Raw genomic sequence first — 20,924 nt, 5'->3', positions numbered from 1 at the left:
CACCTTCATCTCCTTCAGTTCAGACTGGCAGTGTTCTTGGTGGAGTACTGATTAGGTCCATGTTTCACACCCATACCAATCTCCTTAACAAACAATTGCTTGGCCACACCCTTGGTATTCTCAACACTTTGCTTAGAAACATCTTCAGCTAAATATCCACTTTTATCACTCACAAGTTCTATCTTCTGCAAAACACTAGAATGCAAAGATAATTTAGCCAGGTTCTTTGCCACATTACAACAAGGATTGCTTTCCTCTGAATTCCAATGACATGTTCCTCTTTTCCATCTAAAACCTCATCAAAATGGCCTTTACTGATCAGATTTCCATCAACATTCTGCTCATGATTATTTATGTCTTCTTGAAGAAGAGGGAGGATTTCTCTCCAGTTCTCCTATTTTGGTCAGGCCTCACCAGATTGTCTTCAGCAGCCCCTTCATGGAAATATCTACTTTTTAAAGCATGAAGCTCAAAACTCATTTTAAGGTATACGTTACAGTAGCATCCCACTTCTTGTTACCAATTTATTTTAGTCAGTTCAGATTTCTATAACAAATATCATATGCTTGGTGATTTAAAGAAAAAATATTTCTTACAATTCTGGAGTCTCAGAAGTCCAAGACCAAAGTGACAAAATATTCAGTGTCTTGTGAGGCCCCTCTTTCTGTTTTACAGACAGCCCCATTTTTTTGCTATATCCTCACATGATGGAGAAAAGTAGAGCTCTTATCTCCTTCTCTTCTTATAAGGGCAATAATTCCATCATGAGGATTCCAACCTCATGACCCTAATTATTTCCTAAATGTACCCCCTCCAAATACCATCACATTAAAAATTAGGAATTCAACATATGAATTGGAGGAGGTGTAAATATTCAGTCCATAGCAATACAGCAATTGGAATTACCCAGTCTGAATAGCAGAAAGAAAGAACAATGAAGAGAAATAAACAGAACCTAAGAGGCCTACAGGACACTATTAAGCATACTAACATACACATTCTAGGAGCAAATAACTGCAAAAGATACAGAATCAAAATGGAACACTAGAAAATATCAATCAAACACAAAAGAAGATAGTATTGGAGGAATTGAGGAATAAAAAGGACATAAAATATATAGAAAATGAAAAGCAATGTGGCAGAAGTATATTCTTTATTATTAGTAATATTTTAATTTAAGTGGCTTTGACTCCCAATTAAAGACAGAAACTAGCAGAATAAATTTTAAAGTGTGATCCAATTATATGCTGATTATAAGAAACTCACTTTAGACTCAAAGAAACAAATAGGGTGGAAGTAAAAGAATGAAAAAAGATGTTGCATGTGAATTGTAGCCTAAAGACAGCTAATGTGACTATATGCATAGTCACATAGTCACATAGATGTTGTCAAAAATTTTTATAAAAGTGAAAGGAATACATTGCATATTGATAAAAGCGGCAATTTGTCAAGGAGATATAAAATTATACACATAAATGCACCAAACAACAGAGTCACAAAATACATGAAGCAACTATTGATAGAATTTACAGAAGAAGTAGACACTTTTGTGAGAATAGTTGGAGACTTCAATATTCCACTTTTTTTGTTTTTTTTTTTTTGGAGGTGGAGTCTCACTCTGTCGCCCAGGCTGGAGTGCAGTGGTGTGATCTTGGCTCACTGTAACCTCCGCCTCCCAGGTTCAAGAGGTTCTCCTGTCTCAGCCTTCCAAGTAGCTGGGATTACAGGCATGCATTATGATGCCCATCAAATTTTTGTATTTTTAGAAGAGATGAGGTTTTGCCATGTTGGCCAGGTTGGTCTCAAACTCCTCACCTCAAGTGATCTGCCTGCCTTGACCTCTCAAAGTTCAATATTCGAGTTTCGAAATGGATATAATATCTACACAGAAAAACAATAAGAAAGTGGACTTGAATTACACTATAAGCCAACTAGACATAACAGACATAGTATGACAGATAGAACAATCCACAAAACAATAGAAAAATATACATTTTTTTCAAGTGCACATGAAACATTCTCCAGGATAGGCTATAATTTGGTTCATAAAAATAATTCTCAATAAATTTAGAAGGAATAAAATCATTTAAAGTATCTTCTCTCACAACAATAGAGAATAAAGCTAAAAATCAATAACAGAAGGAAAATTGAAAAATTTTCACATACACAGAAATAACACACTCTTAAACAACCAGTGGGACAAAGAAAAAAGTCACAAGGCAAATTAAAAAATATTTATAAACAAATGAAGACAAAACATAGCATACAAAAACTTATGGGACGAGGTGGTGGCAGCAGGAGGAGGAGGGCTGGGCTAGCAGGTGAGGAGCAGGTAGGCGCCATGTCACATGCAACTCCAGGCAGGGCAGCCCAGTGGCTGAGAGATGCAGCCAGACCTTGGTGGGATGGTGGTTTTGCGAAGGCCTAGGCCTGGTGACCAGGTGGAGGCATCAGGGGAGCCTTTTGGGTACCATGGAGATGTGTGTTTGCCTGCAATATATTTCACTCTCTACACTTAAAGGACATTCTTTCCAAACTGCTGTGAATAAATTTGGAATGGTACTGCATATTTTTATCTAATGGAGAACTAGCTGAACTTTGAATAAGGATTGCTGCACTGGACAGCTTTAGAATATCCCTCACGATGTCATAAACCCAGAGCCAGAACTCCCATGGCCTGAAGCAGATTGGCTTGGACCAGATCTGGGATGACCTCAGAGCCACCATCCAGCAGGTGTATGTGTGGCACAGCATGACCAGGTCCAGATACATGGAGCTCCACACTCATGTTCATAACTAGTGTGCTAGTGTACACCAGTCAAACCAAGCATGAGGAGCCAGAGTTTCTAAGTCAAAAAAGGGACAGACACCTGAAGGAGCTCAGTTTGTCGGCCTGGAATTATACAAACAACTTAAGTAATTTTTGAATAATTATTTGACAAGTCTTCTTAAGCATGGAGAAGATTTGATGGACAAGAGTGTATTGAAATTCTACACTCAACAATGGGAAGATTACTGATTTTCAAGCAAAGTGCTGAATGGAATTTGTGCCTACCTCAGTAGACATTGGGTTCACTGTGAATGTGACAAAGGACGAAAGGAATATGTGAAATCTATTCCCTTGCTTTGGTGACTTGGAGAGACTATTTAGGCCACTGAATAAACAGGTGAGAAATTCTGTTTCAAAGCTGATCAAAAAGGAAGGAAATGGTGAAACCATCAATACAAAACTGTGAGTGGAGTTGTACAGTGTTACATGGAATTGGAGCTGAATAAAGATGATGCATTTGCAAAGGGTCCTACATTAACAGTGTATAAAGAATCGTTTGAATCTCTTTTTTTCTGTCACAGAGAGATTTTATGTCAAAGAGAGTACTGAATTCTTGCAGCAGAACCCAGTTACTGAATATATGAATAAGGCAGAGGCTTGTGTGCTTCAGGAACAATGAAGAGTTCAGGTTTACCTTCATGAAGGCACACAAGATGAATTAGCAAGGATATGTGAGCAAGTCCTCATTGAAAAACACTTGGAAATTTTCCACACAGAACTTCAGAATTTATTGGATGCTGGCAGAAATGAAGATTTGGAACACGTGTATAATCTTGTATCTAGAATCCAGAATGACCTAGGAGAATTGAAAAAACCGCTGGAGACACATATTCATAATCAGGGTCTTTTAGCTATTGAAAAGTGTGGAGAAGCTGCTTTAAATGACCCCAAAATGTATGTACAGACGGTGCTTGATGTTCATAAAAAATGCATTGCCTTGGTAATGTCTGCATTTAACAATGACACTGGCTTTGTGGCTACTCTTGACAAGGTTGTGGTTGCTTCATAAACAACAATGCGGTTACCAAGATGGCCTATTCATCCAGTAAATCCCATGAGTCATTGGCTCAATACTGTGACTCGTTCTTGAAGAAAAGTTCCAAGAACACAGATGAGGCAGAACTAGAAGATACACTCAATCATATAATGGTTGTCTTCAAGTACATAGAGGACAAAGATGTGCTTCAGAAGTTCTATGCAAAAATGCTGGCCAAGAGGCTCATCCACCAGAACAGCGATGATGCGAGTGATGATGCCAGTAACCATGTCAATTTTTAGCCACTGTGACGTCCGGCATAGAAAGCTGTGAACTGCCGATAACTACGTTCCAACTCTAAGGGAAGGCAGTGAGTGACAATGCTGAAGCCAGCATGTTCTCTAAGTTAAAGCAAGCTTGTGGTTTCGAGTATACCTCTAAACTTCAGTGGATGTTTAAAGACACTGGTGTGAGCAAAGATCTGAATGAGCAATTGAAAAATCACCTGACAAATTCAGAACCCCTAGACTGGGATTTCAGCATTCAAGTGCTGAGCTCTGGGTCCTGGCCCTTTGAGCAGTCTTGTGTGTTTGCCTTCCCTTAGGGTTGGAATGTAGTTATTGGCAATTCACAGCTTTCTATGCCAGCCGTCACAGTGGCTGAAAATTGACATGGTTATATCAGTTGTCTAAGGGAGAATTGGTAACTAACTGCTTTACAAACAGATATACTTTGCGGGCATCCACATTCCAGATGGCAATCCTGCTTCAGTACAACACAGAAGGTGCCTACACTGTACAGCAGCTGACTGATAGCACTCAAATTAAAATGGACATTTTGGCATAAGTCCTACAGATTTTATTAAAGTTGAAGTTATTGGTCTTGGAAGATGAAAATGCAAATGCTGATGAGGTGGAATTGAAGACAGATACCTCAATAAAATTATATCTTGGTTATAAAAATTAGAAATTAAGGGTTAACATCAATGTGCCAATGAAACTGAACAGAAGCAGGAACAAGAAACCACACACAAAAATATTGAGGAAGACTACAAACTACTGATTCAGATGGCTATCATGAGAATCATGAAGATGAGGAAAGTTCTAAAACACCAGCAGTTAGTTGATGAGGCCCTCACTCAGCTATCCTCCAGGTTCAAACCCCGGGTCCCTGATCAAGAAATGCATTGACATTCTAATTGAGAAAGAATATTTGGAGCAAGTTGATGGTGAAAAGCACACCTACAGTTACTTGGCTTAACCCTCTAGAAAGGGTCTGACTGTGTGTCCCACAACAAATAGTTCATGTTGGCAAGAATGGAAACAACTCAAGTTTATAGCAGCCAGCCTGCCACCATTGTACCTCCCTTTTCAAAGCTGAGACCAAGACTCCCATCAGCTGGTCTCAGATTAACATTGGAACTGCTCAGGATAGATACATTTCAAGTCTGTAAATATGGACACCCATGCCATTTACCCTAATTTAAGAACAGAGAAGACCGAACCTCCCATGCTGAAGGCTGCAAGCTACTGCATTTAAATCAAGACATGGGCTCCCCAATTAGCAGCTGTTGTATTGGCAGCACTTGTCATTTTGGCAGCACTTTGAGAGCAAGTCTGAATGGACCCATGTGTAATCTGCTATGAAAAACCATTTGTTCAGTGTGTTTCATTTTTAATGCGTGAAAATAAAGAAAATTAAAGGATTTCTAATTGAATGGTGCCTCACATCTCAATACTAACATTGAATGTAAATGCCCATATTGCTCCACTTAAAAGACACAGAACAATAGAATGGATAAGAATTCACCAACCAACTATCTTCCGCCTTCAAGAGACTCACCTAACACATAAGGACTCTCATAAACTTAAGGTAAAGGGGTGGAAAAAGGCATTTCATGTGAATGGACACCAAAAACGAGCAGAAGTAGCTATTCTTACATCAGACGAAATGAACTTTAAAGCAACAGCAGTTAAAAAACACAGAGAGGGACATTATATGATGGTAAAAGGCCTTGTCCAACAGGAAAGTATCACAATCCTAAATATATACGCACCTAACACTGGAGCTCCCAAATTTATAAAACAATTACTTATAGACCTAAGAAATGAGATAGACAGCAATACAATAGTAGTAGGGGACTTCAGTACTCCACTGACAGCACTAGACAGGTCATCAAGACAGAAAGTCAACAACAACAACAACAAACAATGGATTTAAGCTATACCTTGGAACAAATAGACTTAACAGATACATATACAAAATTCCACCCAATGACCACAGAATACACATTCTATTCAACAGCTCATGGAACTTTCTCCAAGATAGACCATATAATAGGCCACAAAATAAGCCTTAATAAATTTAAGAAAATTGAAATTATATTAAGCACTCTCTCAGACCACAGTGGAATAAAACTGAAAATCAACTCCAAAAGAAACCTTCAAAATCGTGCAAATACAAGAAAATTAAATAATCCGATCCTGAATGATCATTGGATCAAAAATGAAATCAAGATGGAAATTTAAACAATTCTTCAAAGTGAACAACAATAGTGACACAACCTATCAAAACCTCTGGGATGCCGGGTGCAGTGGCTCATGCCTGTAATCCCAGAACTTTGGGAGGCTGAGGAGGGTGGATCACAAGGTCAGGAGTTCGAGACCATCCTTGCCAAGATGGTGAAACATGGTCTTTACTAAAAATACAAAAATTAGCAGGCCGTGGTGGCATGTGCCTGTAGTCCCAGATACTCAGGAGGCTGAGGCAGAAGAATCACTTGAACCCAGGAGGCAGAGGTTGTAGTGAGCCAAGATCGTGCCACTGAACTCCAGCCTGGGTGACAGAGTGAGACTCCGTCTTAAAAAAAAAAAAACCCACCTCTAGGATACACCAAAGGCAATGCTAGGAGGAAAGTTCATAGCCCTAAAACCCTGCATCAAAAAGACTCACAGAGCACAAACTGACAATCTACGGTCACACCTCAAGGAACTAGTGAAACAAGAACAAATTAAACCCAAACCCAGCAGAAGAAAGGAAATAACAAAGATCAGAGCAGAACTAAATGAAATTGAAACAAACAAACAAAAAATACAAAAGAGAAATTAAACAAAAAGCTGATTCTTTGAAAAGATAAATAAAATTGATACATCATTAGCAAGATTAACCAAGAAAAGAGAAAATCCAAATAACCTTAATAAGAAACAAAATGGGAGATATTACAGCTGACACCACAGAAATACAAAAGATCATTCAAGGCTATTGTGTACATCTTTACACACAGACTAAAAAACCTAGAAGAGATGGATGAATTCCTGGAAAGATACAACCCTCCTAGCTTAAATCAGAAGAATTAGATACCCTAAACAGACCAATAACAAGCAGCAAGATTGAAATGGTAATTTAAAAATTACCAACAAAAAAAAAGTCCAGGACCAGATGGATTTACAGCAGAATTTTACCAGACATTCAAAGAAGAATTGGTACAAATCCTATTGACACTATGCCACAAGATAGAGAAAGAAGGAACCCTCCCTAAATCATCCTATGATGCCAACATCACCCTAATACCAAAACCAGGAAAGGACATATCCAAAAAAGAAAACTACAGACCGATATCCCTGATGAACATAGATGCTAAAATCCTTAACAAAATACTAGCTAACCAAATCCAACACCGTATCAAAAAGATAACCCACCATGATCAAGTGGATTTCATACCAGGGATGATTTAACATATGCAAGTCAGTAAATGTGATGCACCACAAAAACACAATTGAAAACAAAAATCACATGATTATCTCAATAAATGCATAAAAAGCATTTGACAAAATCCAGCATCCATTTATTATTAAAACTCTCACCAAAATCAGCATACAAGGGATATACCTCAATGTAATAAAAGATGACAAACCCACAGCCAACATAATACTGAATGGTGAAAAGTTGAAAGCATATTCTCTGAGAACTGGAACTAGATAAGGATGCCCACTCTCACCACTCCTCTTCAGCATAGTAATGGAAGTCCTAACCAGGGCAATCAGACAAGAGAAAGAAATAAAGGGCATCTAAATCAGTAAAGAGGAGTCAAATTGTCACTGTTTGCTGATGATATGATTGTTTACCTTGAAAACCCTAAAGACACCTCCAGAAAGCTCCTACAATTGATAAAATAATTCAGCAAAGCTCCTGGATACAAAATTAGTGTACACAAATCAGTAGCTCTTCTATACAACAACAGCAACCAAGTGGAGAATCAAATCAAGATCTCAACCCCTTTTACAATAGCTGCAAAAAAAAAAAAAAAAAAAGAAATACTTAGGAATATACATAACCAAGGAGGTGAAAGACATGCACAAGGAAAACTACAAAACACTGCTGAAAGAAATCATAGACAACACAAAAAAATGGAAACACACCCCATACTCATGGATGGGTAGAATCAATATTGTGAAAATGACCATATTGCTAAAAGCAATCTACAAATTCAACACAATTCCCATCAAAATACCACCATCATTCTTCACAGAATTAGAAAAAACCATTCTAAAATTCATGTAGAACCAAGGAAGATCCTCCATATCCAAAACAAGACTAAACAAAAAGAACAAATTTGGAGGCATCACATTACCTAATTTCAAACTATACTATAAGGCCATAGTCACCAAAATAGCACAGTACTAGTATAAAAATAGGCACATAGACCAATGGAACAGAATAGAGAGCCCAGAAATAAACCCAAATGCTTACAGCCAACTGATCTTTGACAAAGCAAACAAAAACATAAAGTAGGGAAAGGACACCCTTTTTTAACAAATGGTGCTGGGATAAATGGCTAGCCACATGTAGGAGAATGAAACTAGATCTTCATCTCTTACCTTATACAAAAATCAACTCAAGATGGATTAAGGATTTAAATCTTATGTGCTTTCCCAAAACTATAAAAATTTTAGAAGATAACATTGGAAAAACCCTTCTAGACATTAGCCTAGGCAAGGATTTCATGACCAAGAACCCAAAAGCAAATGCAATAAAAACAAAGATAAATAGCTGGGACTTAATTAAACTAAAGAGCTATTGCACGGCAAAAGGAACAGTCAGCAAAGTAAGCAGGCAATCCACAGAGTGGGAGAAAATCTTCACAATCTATACATCTGACAAAGGACTAATATCTAGAATCTACAACAAACTCAAACAAATCAGCAAGAAAAAAACAAGCAATCCCATCAAAAAGTGGGCTAAAGACATGAATAGACGATTCTGAAAATGAGATATACAAATGGCCAACAAATAAATGAAAAAATGCTCAACATCACTGATGATCAGGAAAATGCAAATCAAAACCACAATGCAACATCATCCTACTCCTGCAAGAATTGCCATAATCAAAAAATAAAAAAAAAAGCAATAGATGTTGGCATGGATGCAGCGATCAGGAAGCACTTCCACACTGCTGGTGGGAATGTAAATTAGTACAACCACTATGGAAAACAGTGTGAAGATTCTTTAAAGAACTAAAAGTAGAACTTTTTAGTTCTACCATTTGATCCAGAAATCCCACTACTGGATATTTACCCAGAGGAAAATAAGTCATTGTACGAAAAAGATACTTGCACATGCTAGTTTATAGCAGCACAATTCACAATTGCAAAATTGTGGAACCAATCCAAATGCTCATCAATCAACGAGTGGATAAAGAAACTGTGATATATATATATATGTGTGTGTGTGTGTGTATACATATGTGTGTGTGTATATATGTGTGTGTATATGTATATATATATAGATAAATATAGATACATATGATGGAATACTACTCAGCCATAAAAAGGAATGAATTAATGGCATTTGCAGCAACCTGGATGAGATTGGAGGCTATTATTCTAAGTGAAGTAACTCAGAAATGGAAAACCAAACCTCATATGTTCTCACTGATATGTGGGAGCTAAGCTATGAGGATGCAAAAGTATAAGAATGATACAGTAGACTTTGGGGACTTAGGGGAAAGGGTGGGAGGGGGGTGAGGGATAAAAGATTACAAATAGGGTGCAGTGTATACTGCTCGAGTGATGGGTGCACCAAAATCTCAAAAATCACCACTAAAGAACTTACTCGTGTAACCAAACACCACCTGTACCCCAATAACCTATGGAAAAATAAAAACATTTTTTAAAAAAAGAACAAAGGAGACTGAGAAGAAAAAAGAAGTTACTACTTGAACATCAGTCTCAGGTTGATGACAACTTACTTATTTTATGCATGGGTTCTGCATTGGTGATGGTATATAATTTTACATAGATCCAGGCCAGGTGTGGTGGCTCACACCTGTAATCCCAGCACTTTGGGAGGCTGAGGCGGGTGGATCACAGGGTCAGGAGATCGAGACCATCCCGGCTAACATGGTGAAACCCCATCTCTACTAAAAATACAAAAAATTAGCCAGGCGTGGTGGTGGGCGCCTGTAGTCCCAGCTACTTGGGAGGCTGAGGGAGGAGAATGGCATGAACCTGGGAGGCAGAGCTTGCAGTGAGCCGAGATCACACCACTGCACTCCAGCCTGGGTGACAGAGAGAGACTCCATCTCAAAAAAAAAATTTTACATAGATCCTCATATATGTTTATTTGTTTATATATGCACATATAAAATCTATCTATATATATATAGAAAAAAAACTTATGTGATGCAGAGGAAAGTTTATAGCTGAAAATGCCTACATTACAAAATGAAAAAGATGTCACATCAACAAGCCAACAAAAGGAAGGATATAATAAAGGTTAAAGCAGAGACGACAAGCTAGAGAATAAAAAAACAGAGATAATCAATAAAACCAAATATTGGTTCCTTGAAATAATCAACAAAGTTGATAAATATTTAGCTACGTTGCTAAGAAAAGCAGCAGAAGATGTAAATAACTAGAATCAGAAATGAAAGTGGAACCAATACTTCCAAATTTACAGAAATAAAAGGATTCTAAGATACTAGTATGAACAAATGAGTGCCAACAAATTAGATAATTTAGATGAACTGAATAAATTCCTAGAAACCATGAATTACTAAAACTGACTCAAGAAGAAATAGAAAATGTCAATTGACCTACAACAATTAAAGAGATTGAATCCATTTAAAAAAAAAAAAGAAAAGAAAAGAAACAAAACTCCCAACAAAGAAAAGCCCAGAACCAGTTGGTTTCACTGGTATATTACACATTTCAACAAGGATTAACACTGACACTAATATTACTCAAGTCCCTCCAAAATACAGAAGAGAAGGAAATTCTTCCTAATATGTTACCCTAATACTAAAGTCAGACAAAATAGTACAGGAAAACTATAGCCTAATATCCTTTATGAATATGGATACAGAAATCCTCAACAAAATACTAGCAAACAGAATCCAACAGCACAGTAAAAATATTATACTCCATGACCAAGTGGGATTAATCTCAGATGTACAAGAGTGGTTCAACATCTAAAAATGGATTGGTGCAATAGATCACATTGACAGAATAGAGGAAAAATACTACATGGTCAATTCAGGTGCAAAAAAATTGACAAAATCCAACACTCTTCCATGATAAAAATATTCATCAAAGTAGGAAAAGAAAAGGAAACTTCCTCAACATGATAAAAGACATTTATGAATATTCCACAGCTAACATTATACTCAATGGTGGAAGACAGAAAGCTTTTCTGGTAAGATCAGGAACAAGACAAGGATGTCTACTTTCACCACTGTTACTCAACCTTGTACTGAAAGTCCTAGCTAGAGCTATGATATGAATAAATAAGACATCCACATTGGAAACAAAGAAGTTCACCTATCTGTATTTGAAAATGACATAATTCTATTTTAAGAAAAATTCCAAACAACACACACACACACACACACACACACACAAGCTAATAAATGAATTTGGTAAAGTTGCAGAGTATAAGATTTTATTAGTCTGTTCTCCTGCTGCTAATAAAGACATACTCAAGACTGGATAATTTGTAAAAAAAGGAGGTTTCATGTACTCACAGTTCCACGTGGCTTGAGAGGCCTCATAATCATGGCAGAAGATGAAGGAAGAGCAAAGGAATGTCTTACATGGCAGCTGGCAAAAAGAGAGCTTGTGCAAGAGAACTCTTATTTATAAAGCCATCAGATCTCTTGTGACTTATTCTCTATCATGAGAACAGTATGGGGGAAATGGCCCCTATGATTCAATTATCTCCCACTGGCTTCCTCCCACAACATGTGAGACTGATGGGAGTTACAATTCAAGATGAGATTTGGGTGGGGACACAGTCAAACCATATCATTCCACCCCTGGATCTTCCCACATCTCATGTCCTCACATTCCAAAACCAGTCATGCCTTCCCAACAGTCCCCAAAAGTCTTAACTCATTTCAGCATTAACTCAAAAGTCCACAGTCCAAAGTCTCATCTCAGACAAGGAAAGTCTCTCTTGCCTATGAGCCTGTAAAATCAAAAGCAAGTTAGTTACTTCCTAGATACAAGGGGTGTACAAGCATTCGATAAATACACCCATTCCAAATGGGAGAAATTGGCCCAACAGGAAGGGCTAAAAGTCCCAGGCAAATCTGAAATCCAGCAGGGCAATCAAATCTTCAAGCTCCAAAATGATCTCCTTTGAATCCATGTCTCACATCCAGGTCATGCTAATGAAAGAGGTGGGTTCCCATGGTCTTGGGTAGCTTTGCCGCTGTGGCTTTGCAGGATACAGCCTCCCTCATGGCTGCTTTTTTAGGCTGGCATTGACTGTGGCTTTTCCAGGCACAGGGTGTAAGCTGTCAGTGGATCTACCATTCAGGGGTCTGGAAAACAGTGGCCCTCTTCTCACATTTCCACTAGGCAGTGCCCCACTGAAGACTCTGTGTGGGGGCTCCCTCCCCACATTTTCCTTCTGTGCTGTCCTAGCAGAGGTTCTCCATGAGGGCACTGCCCCTGCAGCAAACTTCTTCCTGGACATCCAGACATTTCCATACATCCTCTGAAACCTAGGTGGAAGTTTCCAAACCTCAATTCTTGACTTCTCTGCACGTGCAGGCTCAACACCATGTGGAAGCTGCCAAGGCTTGGAGCTTGCACCCTCTGAAGCTACAGCCTGAACTGTACCTTGGCCCCTTTTAGCCATGACTGGAGTGGCTGGAATGCAGGGCACCAAGTCCCTATGCTGCATACAGCAGAGGGACCATGGGCCCAGTCCATGAAACCATTTTTTCCTCCCAGGCCTCTATGCCTGTGATGGAAGGGTCTGCTGTGAAGACCTTGGATATGCCCTGGAGACATCTTCCCCATCATCTTGATGATTAACATTTGGCTCCTCATTACTTATGCAAATTTCTACAGCCTGATTGAATTTCTTCTCAGAAAATGGGTTTTTCTTTTCTGTCGCATTGTCAGGCTACAAATTTTCTGAACTTTTATGCTCTGATTTCCTTATAAAACTGAATGCTTTTAACAACAGCACCCAAGCCAGCTCTTTAACACTTTGCTGCTTAGAAATTTCTTCTGCTAGATACCCTAAATTATTTCTCTCAAGTTCAAAGTACCAAAAGTCTCTAGGGCAGGGGCAAAATGCCACCAGTCTCTTTGCTAAAGCATAAAAAGAGAAACCTTTGCTTCAGTTCCCAACAAGTTTCTTATCTCCATCTGAGACCACCTCAGCCTAGATATAATTGTTAGCATTTTTGTCAAAGCCATTCAAGTCTCTAGGAAGTTCTAAACTTTCTCACATTTTCCTATCTTCTTCTCAACCCTCCAAACTGTTCCAACCTCTGCCCATTACCCAGTTCTAAAGTTGCTTTTAAACTTTTGGGTATCTTTACAGCAGCAAGTAACTAATGGTAGCAATTTACTGTATTGGTCTGTATTCATGCTGCTAATAAAGACATACCCCAGACTGGGTAATTTATGAAGAAAAGAGGTTTCATGGACTCACAATTCCACATGGCTGGGGAGGCCTCACAATCATGGCAGAAGATGAAGGAAGAGCAAAGGGACATTTTACATGGCAGCCAGCAAAAAGAAAGCTTGTACAGGGAAACTCCCATTTATAAAACCATCAGATCTCGTGAGATTTATTCACTACCATAATGACAGTATGGGGGAACTGCCCTCATAATTCAATTATCTCCTACCAGATCCCTCCCACAACATGTGGGAATTATGGGAGCTACAAATCAAGATGAGATTTGGGTGGAGACACAGCCAAACCACATCAAAGATAAACACACAAAAGTCAGTTTATATTTCTATACACCAGTGTTTTAAAGTGTAGGTTTTATTATTATTCAGGTGTGACGACGCTAAGAAATCAGGAGATGATTGCCACTGAAAAGGTAGTCTGTCACTCAGTTCCCAAGAGGAGGTAGCATGCTACACCACAGGGGGCACACAGAAAAGCACTGGAGTTGGTCAGGAGGCAGAGGGAGCAAGGGGAAAACATGCGCAAGAGCCCTTGTTGTGGTTTCCTTAAGAAGGGACAAATAAGTCAAGGTAGGCAAGCATTGGATTGGCTAGTTTGAAAAATTTCAGCAAACTCTGGAACATAGGGGCTTATCCCTAGTTGTGTGGTACCAAAACTTGGGGTGATTAGGGCAGAAGAATTGTGGCCCTGAGCTTGAGAACCCAGTAGAGGAGGTAATGGGGGTGTGGGCTTTAGACTGGTTACTTTCCATATGAAAGGAATGCTCCCAGGCAAGTTATTTGCTATTTCTAGGAATTGGCTAGCCCTGGGAGGGAGGGGTAGTGTAACCAGGGTCACCAAGGCCTCAGATGTCAAAGTATCAGAAATACAGGGAAAAAAAGGCATGATTTATACAACCAGAAATGAGCAATCTGAAAAGGAAATAAAATACTTCCATTCACAATCGATCCAGAGGAATAAACTACCTAGGAATAAATTTAACCAAGGAAGGGAAACACTGGTACAATGCAAACTCAAAATGTTATGGAAAGAAATTAAAGAAAAACTAAATACATGGAAAGATGTCTCATGTTCATGGATTAAAAGTCTTAATATTATGAAGATGGCAATATGCCTCAAAGCAACCTACAGATTTAATGCAATCTCTATTAAAATTATGATGGCTTCTTTTTTTCAGAATAAGAGAGTCAGTCCTCAAAATTCATATGAAATCTCAAAGGATCCAGAACAGCCTATGGTATCTTGTAAAAGAAGAAAAGTTGGAAGACTCACACTTCCCAATTTCAAAACTTACTACAAAGCTACAGTAATCCAAATAGTATCTGAATGGAATAAGGATTGACACATAGACCACTGAAATAGAACTGAGAGTTCAGAAATCAACCCAAAGATCTATGGCTAATTGATTTTTGACAATGGTGCCAAGACAGTTTAATAGTCAAAGAAGAGGATCTTCAACAAATGGTGCTGGCACAAATGGATAACCAACATGTAAGAGCTTGAAGTTTGACCCCTATGTTACTTCATAAACAAAAATGATGTTAAACTAGATCAATGACCTAAATATGTAAGCACAAACTGTAAATCTGTTAACAGAAAACACTGAGGTAAATCTTCATGATCTTGAATTAAGCAATGGGTTCTTTGACAGCAAAAACACAAACAAAAATGTTAAAAATAGTTAAATTTGACTTGGCCAAAATTAAGAACTTGTGTAGCAAAGAATATAATCAAGAAAATGAAAAGACAACTTACAAGATGTGAGAAACTATTTGCAAATCGTATATATGATAAAGGTTTAGTATGCAGAATATATAAAGAACTAATAATTCAGCAACAAAAAGACAAACCACCCAATTGAAAACTGGGCAAAGGACTTGAGTAGACATTTCTCTAAAGAAGACACACAAATGGCCAAGAAGCACATGAAAAGATGTTCAACACCTTTAGTCGTTAAGGTAGTACAAATCAAAACCACAGTGAGATTCTACTTCATACCTACTATTATGACTATAATTTTTCAAATGGAAAATAAAAGGTGTTGCTGAGGATATGGAGAAATGGAAGCCCTTGTACATTGCTGGTAAGAATGTAGTATGTTACAGGCAATGTGGAAAATAATTGGTGACCGATCAAAAAGTTAAACAGAATTACCATGTGATCTAGCAATTCTACTTGTACATATATAACAAAAAAAAGAACACTTACACCCACAAAATATGGCATACAAATATTTATTCATAATAGCTAAAAGTTGGAAACCAAATGTCCATCAACAGATGAGTGGATAAACAAATTGCATTATATACACACAATGGAATACTATTCAGGCGTAAAAAGGAATAAAGTACTTATACTTGCTGTAACTTGGATAAACTTCAAAAACATTTTGTTAAGTGCAAAAAGCCAGATACAAAAGGTCATATTAGATAAATCCTTTCATCTGAAATATCCAGAATAAACAAATCCATAAAGGCAGAAAACAGATTAGTGATTGTCAAGGGATGAGAGAAAGAGGGTACGAGGAGTGATTACTTAATGGGCATAAAGTGTTCTTCTGGGGTGATGAAAAAGCGTTGAAACTTGAGAGAGTTGGTTGCACAATATTGGGAATGCACTAAATGTGACAGAATTGTATATTTCAAAATGATGAATTATAAGTTCTGTGAATTTTACCCCCATTAAAAATAGAAAATGAATGATTTTCTTAGGTTTAGAAAATTGTTAGCATTACATCTACTCATTGAATGTTACCAGAAAAAACATCACAAAATTGGATTCACTGGTTTCATTTTAAATTAATAAATACAAACCTCAGGTCGGTACTCCACAATACCCTGAAATAAAAATACCACTACATTTTTCTCCTAGTAAACTGACTTTTCTCTTCTGTGAGGTAGCTATTTATTGCCCTCAACTTTCTCCTCAAATATCATTTCATACTTCCCCTCTCTTCAAAAATTCTACCCACCCAAAATAGAAGCTGCCAGATAGCCACTCCCTCACCTTCCCACCAGTTAATCTATAAACCTTACTGTAGCAGATACTGATCATCTATTTCCCATGAGTTTTTTTCCCCTTTTATCTCTTGCTAACCAAAACCCAACTTGGATTAGCTAGCATCCATGTGTTCAGGAGAGCTTGGCCTTGTCCAGCCCTGAGACATGAATCATGATTGAACTAAATCAGTCATGTTTGTTTCATTTCCAGTATAAGAGATCACTTCTGACATGGGCATGCAATATATAGAGGCCCCCGGAGCTTGAGGAGGATTTTTACCAGATTTTTAAAAAGATGCACAGGAAGAAGCACACCTCTTTTTATTAGGATGTAGTTTTGGCTGCTTATTGCTTGGAATTACTGCTGATAACTTGCAAGTATGACACAACCAACAAATAGAGAGGGTAGAGCAAAGGATCTTGGTGACTTTTTTTTTTTTTTTTTTTTTGGTGACAGAGTCTCACTCTGTCATCCAGACTAAAATGCAGTGGTATGATCTTGGCTCACCTCAACATCCGCACCCCCCCAACACAGGTTCAAGTGATTCTCCTGCTCCAGCCTCCAGAGTAGCTGGGATTACAGTGTGCATCACCACGCCTGGCTAACATTGTATTTTTAGTAGAGATGGGATTTCACCATGTAGGTCAGGCTGGTCTTGAACTCCTGATCTCAAGTGATCTACCCGCCTTGGCCTCCTGAACTGCTGGGATTACAGGTGTAAGCCACTGCACCTGGCCCTTGGTGACATTCTTGAACCACTGAATTAACCAGCTGTGAAACTGGCCCACCTATAGACATATTGTTATATAAGATGATAGCTGGCATTATTAAAACAGCCAGGTAGGAAGGGGTGCCTGGCAAAACTTCAACTGGCCTGCGCAGTGGAAGGAATGCGCAGTGGAAGGAATGCACAGTGGGGCCGAGCCACACAGTTCACACCATTTGCAGCAGGCAGGAGCTTGCCCCTCCTCTTCCTGTGTGGAACCTGGGATTCAAACGCAAGGCGGGAAGCACACCAATGGGAACTCTGGCCTCGCGGAGAGTCCCTGCTTCCCATTTTTTTCCTTTTCAATCAATAAAACCCTGCTGTATTCACCCTTCAAACCTGTGAGCCTAAACCTTCCTGGCCGTGGGACAAGGACCCTATCTTTAGCTGAACTAAGGGAAAGTCCTGCAACATTATTACATTACTTTAATTGGGATTCTGTTATTTGAAGAGGAAAGCATTCTTACTGAACAAATAGAGATGATATTCTTCTGCTTATCAAAGGCCAGCCACTGCACTTGGCTTTGACTCCTATCATGCCTACCTGTCACAAAGCCTTTGCTCCTGTAATTTCTGTACCCTACCCCCCAATCCACTTCTGCATTTTCTAGTTTACTCTTTCTGAAAGATTCCATTCAGCATATAAACATGACATAGACATTTCCATGAATGAAAGGTGTCCACTGAACTCTCCATTGCCTCCCTCTCCATTATCATCCCATACTTTTGCTTCTTTTCCAAAACTTCGTAAAACAATCATCTCATACTGTTGTCATTTTTTGTAATTGAACTCTTTTAAAAAGGCACATAAAAATTATTGGCTTATATAAGTAAGGAGTCAGAAATAGGTATTGTTTCACATAAACTAGATTCCACAAACTCAAACAAGGTCACAGTATTCTGTCTCTTCCTACCTCCAAATCTTAGTGCTGCTCCTATGTGTTTGCCTTGTTATTTCCCAGTGCAGACAAGCTATCTTCACACAGTAGGAAAAATGGCACCTATAGACTTCCAGTTTCATGGCCTTAGTAGTAAGGCACTTCATCTACCAGTAGAAATTGAAAAAAGACTCTATTAGATCATATAGCCTCTCCTGAATCAATTTTTATGGTCAAGAAAATAAGCTAATATAATTGAAAGGACTTAGATCTTGTGTTCAAAAGTCATTCCCTCTAGCCAGGAATACTGTGATTTCCAGCCATAGAATTATTAAAAGATCGGAGTGAGAAAGGAGCCATTCTCCAAATAAAGCAGACATAAAAACGGAAGCCAATTACAGTCCACCCTTGCCCCGTGGGTGTTCAGCACAATTAAACCCTTATACCTATACATAATATGCATTTCCTAAAATGTTCCTGCATAATATAATGCATCTATTCTATGTTAATCCTATAATGCATTCACTCCCTCTCAAAAGGAAACAAGCCAAAATTATATCAAGTTACTGCCTTTAGCTCTACATTCAGATCTCCAAACTATGTGCATTCCCTCCTGAATCAGATCCAGATGAGAATTGTCATGATATAGCATCTAAAATTAAATAAATAATGTACCATCCCTAATATGCCCAATATACAGAAAAACAGGACAATCAGGAGCAAGCGGAAATCACTTACAGTTGTCACCAGCCATCACAAATTCTATTTGCACATTCTATTAGTCAGAGATAGAAAGGTCTCACTGTCCTGGCAGTGCAGTGAGTGGAGGTAGCTGAACAATTTGACTGTTTCTGACCTCTGAGAGCTTTCTTTGTCCTTTACTTCCATGGCCATAGCCAAGAAAAGAGCTACCGAGAATTCCTTTGGGGGGAATTGTACTAAATTCCAGTTTCAGGTATGTCACCAATTTATTTATTTGTCAAGGTCACTGCAGTTATATTATAGAAACTCAGTGCAAATATGTTTAGGTTAAAAAGATAACTGAGCTAGGTTTGGTGGCTTGCACCTGTAATGTCAGCTACCTGGGAGGCTGAGGTGGGAGGGTCATTTAAGCTCAGGCATTCAAGGCTACACTGAGCTATGATCATGCCACTGCACTCTAGCCTGGGCAAAAGAGTGGGGTCCAGTCTCTAAACAAAATAAAAAATAAATTGGTTCATTTAACTGGGAAGTAGAGGCATCCCTAGAACCTAAATCTCAAATTAGAGTTTTAGAAATCTCTCACTCTACCATTGGCTCTTTGCCCATTCTCTCTCAATCTCTCTCTCTTCCTCCCTCCCTCTCTCCATTTCTATCTCTATCTCTATATCTTTCTCTCACTATGGAAAAAATTTTCCAGTAACTGGGAAGAGGGCTGCCAGCAACCTAAATTACATTCCTCTCCCAACCCCTCTTCCAATCTGGCTTCTGCCCTCCACTACGTTATTGAAATGGATCTTGTCAAGGTTTCCTCTGATCCTCATTTTACCAAATGCCATATACAATTTTCTGGGCACCTTATTCAACCTCACAATAAAATATTACACATTTGAGCACCTCATGCCCCTTGAAACACTCTCCTCTTTCTGTTTCTAGGACAGAATTCTCTGGATTTCTTTCAGATTCTCTGTTTCATTGGCCGGATTTTCCTCATCTTCAAATCTACATATTGAGATCTGAGGATTTGTTCCTGGGCACTCCTCTCTGCTTTATCTATACTCTTTCTCTAAGTAATCTCATTAGGTACCACAGTTTAAATGCCAGTCACATATTTATGACACCCAATTTTCAAATGTACAACCACTCAGCTTCAGACACACACACACACACACACACACACAAAATCCAACAACCTATTTGATATTGTCATTTGAATGTATACTAGGCAAATCAGAATTAATGTGTTCAAAATGAACTCCTCACAATGTTCCTTCCCCAGACTTCCTTCTTTCAATACATGGCACCATCCATTCATATGTTTAAGCCACAAAGATAAAAGACTTCTCTTTTTCTCACCATTCACCCAATCCATCACTTGGTGCAATTATTAAAACCACTCCATTAAGTAATGTGAATTTCCTATTTATCTCTTCTTATTGTCTGTTCTCCAAAATTTTCTCCTCCACAACCCACACATTTACATACAGCAATTAATATTGCAGAATAGTTCTCCACTGTCACTCAAAAACCACTGAAAAACAAATTAAGCTTTGCCAGACCTTGTAGAGCTCATGCTACAGAGAAAGGAGGGACTTAATTTGAAAACAAAGCGTTCTCTTGTGCTAAATGCTTTGCAAGCTGAACTGGATTAGTAACACAAATTAGGAAATTTCCTGGCAGTAAGTAACAGAGGCAAGCACTTTAAAAATTACCTATCCTACCTGTGGATTGGGCAGGAAGCCCTATATCTGAATGTAGATTTAGCTCACAGAATGGGTTTAGTCTCATTTCAATTTTAGGAGTTAAACAAACAACAAAATCTTCATCTTAACCCCATGC

General features: G+C 38.4%; 1 protein-coding gene and 1 pseudogene across 1 annotated transcript in view; one reads left to right on the top strand and one right to left on the bottom strand.

The window, feature by feature from the left end:
- Nucleotides 1–20,924, bottom strand: part of CCDC192 (coiled-coil domain containing 192) — a 227,003-nt gene that overhangs the window by 152,434 nt on the left and 53,645 nt on the right. The window lies entirely within an intron of this gene.
- Nucleotides 2,645–5,066, top strand: LOC100435017 (cullin-1-like; annotated as a pseudogene).

Source organism: Pongo abelii, chromosome 4 (assembly GCF_028885655.2).
Source record: "Pongo abelii isolate AG06213 chromosome 4, NHGRI_mPonAbe1-v2.0_pri, whole genome shotgun sequence".
In the NCBI taxonomy this organism is placed as follows: Eukaryota; Metazoa; Chordata; class Mammalia; order Primates; family Hominidae; genus Pongo; species Pongo abelii.
Note: the sequence above shows the minus strand (reverse complement) of the source record. Positions and strands in the feature narration are given on the sequence as shown.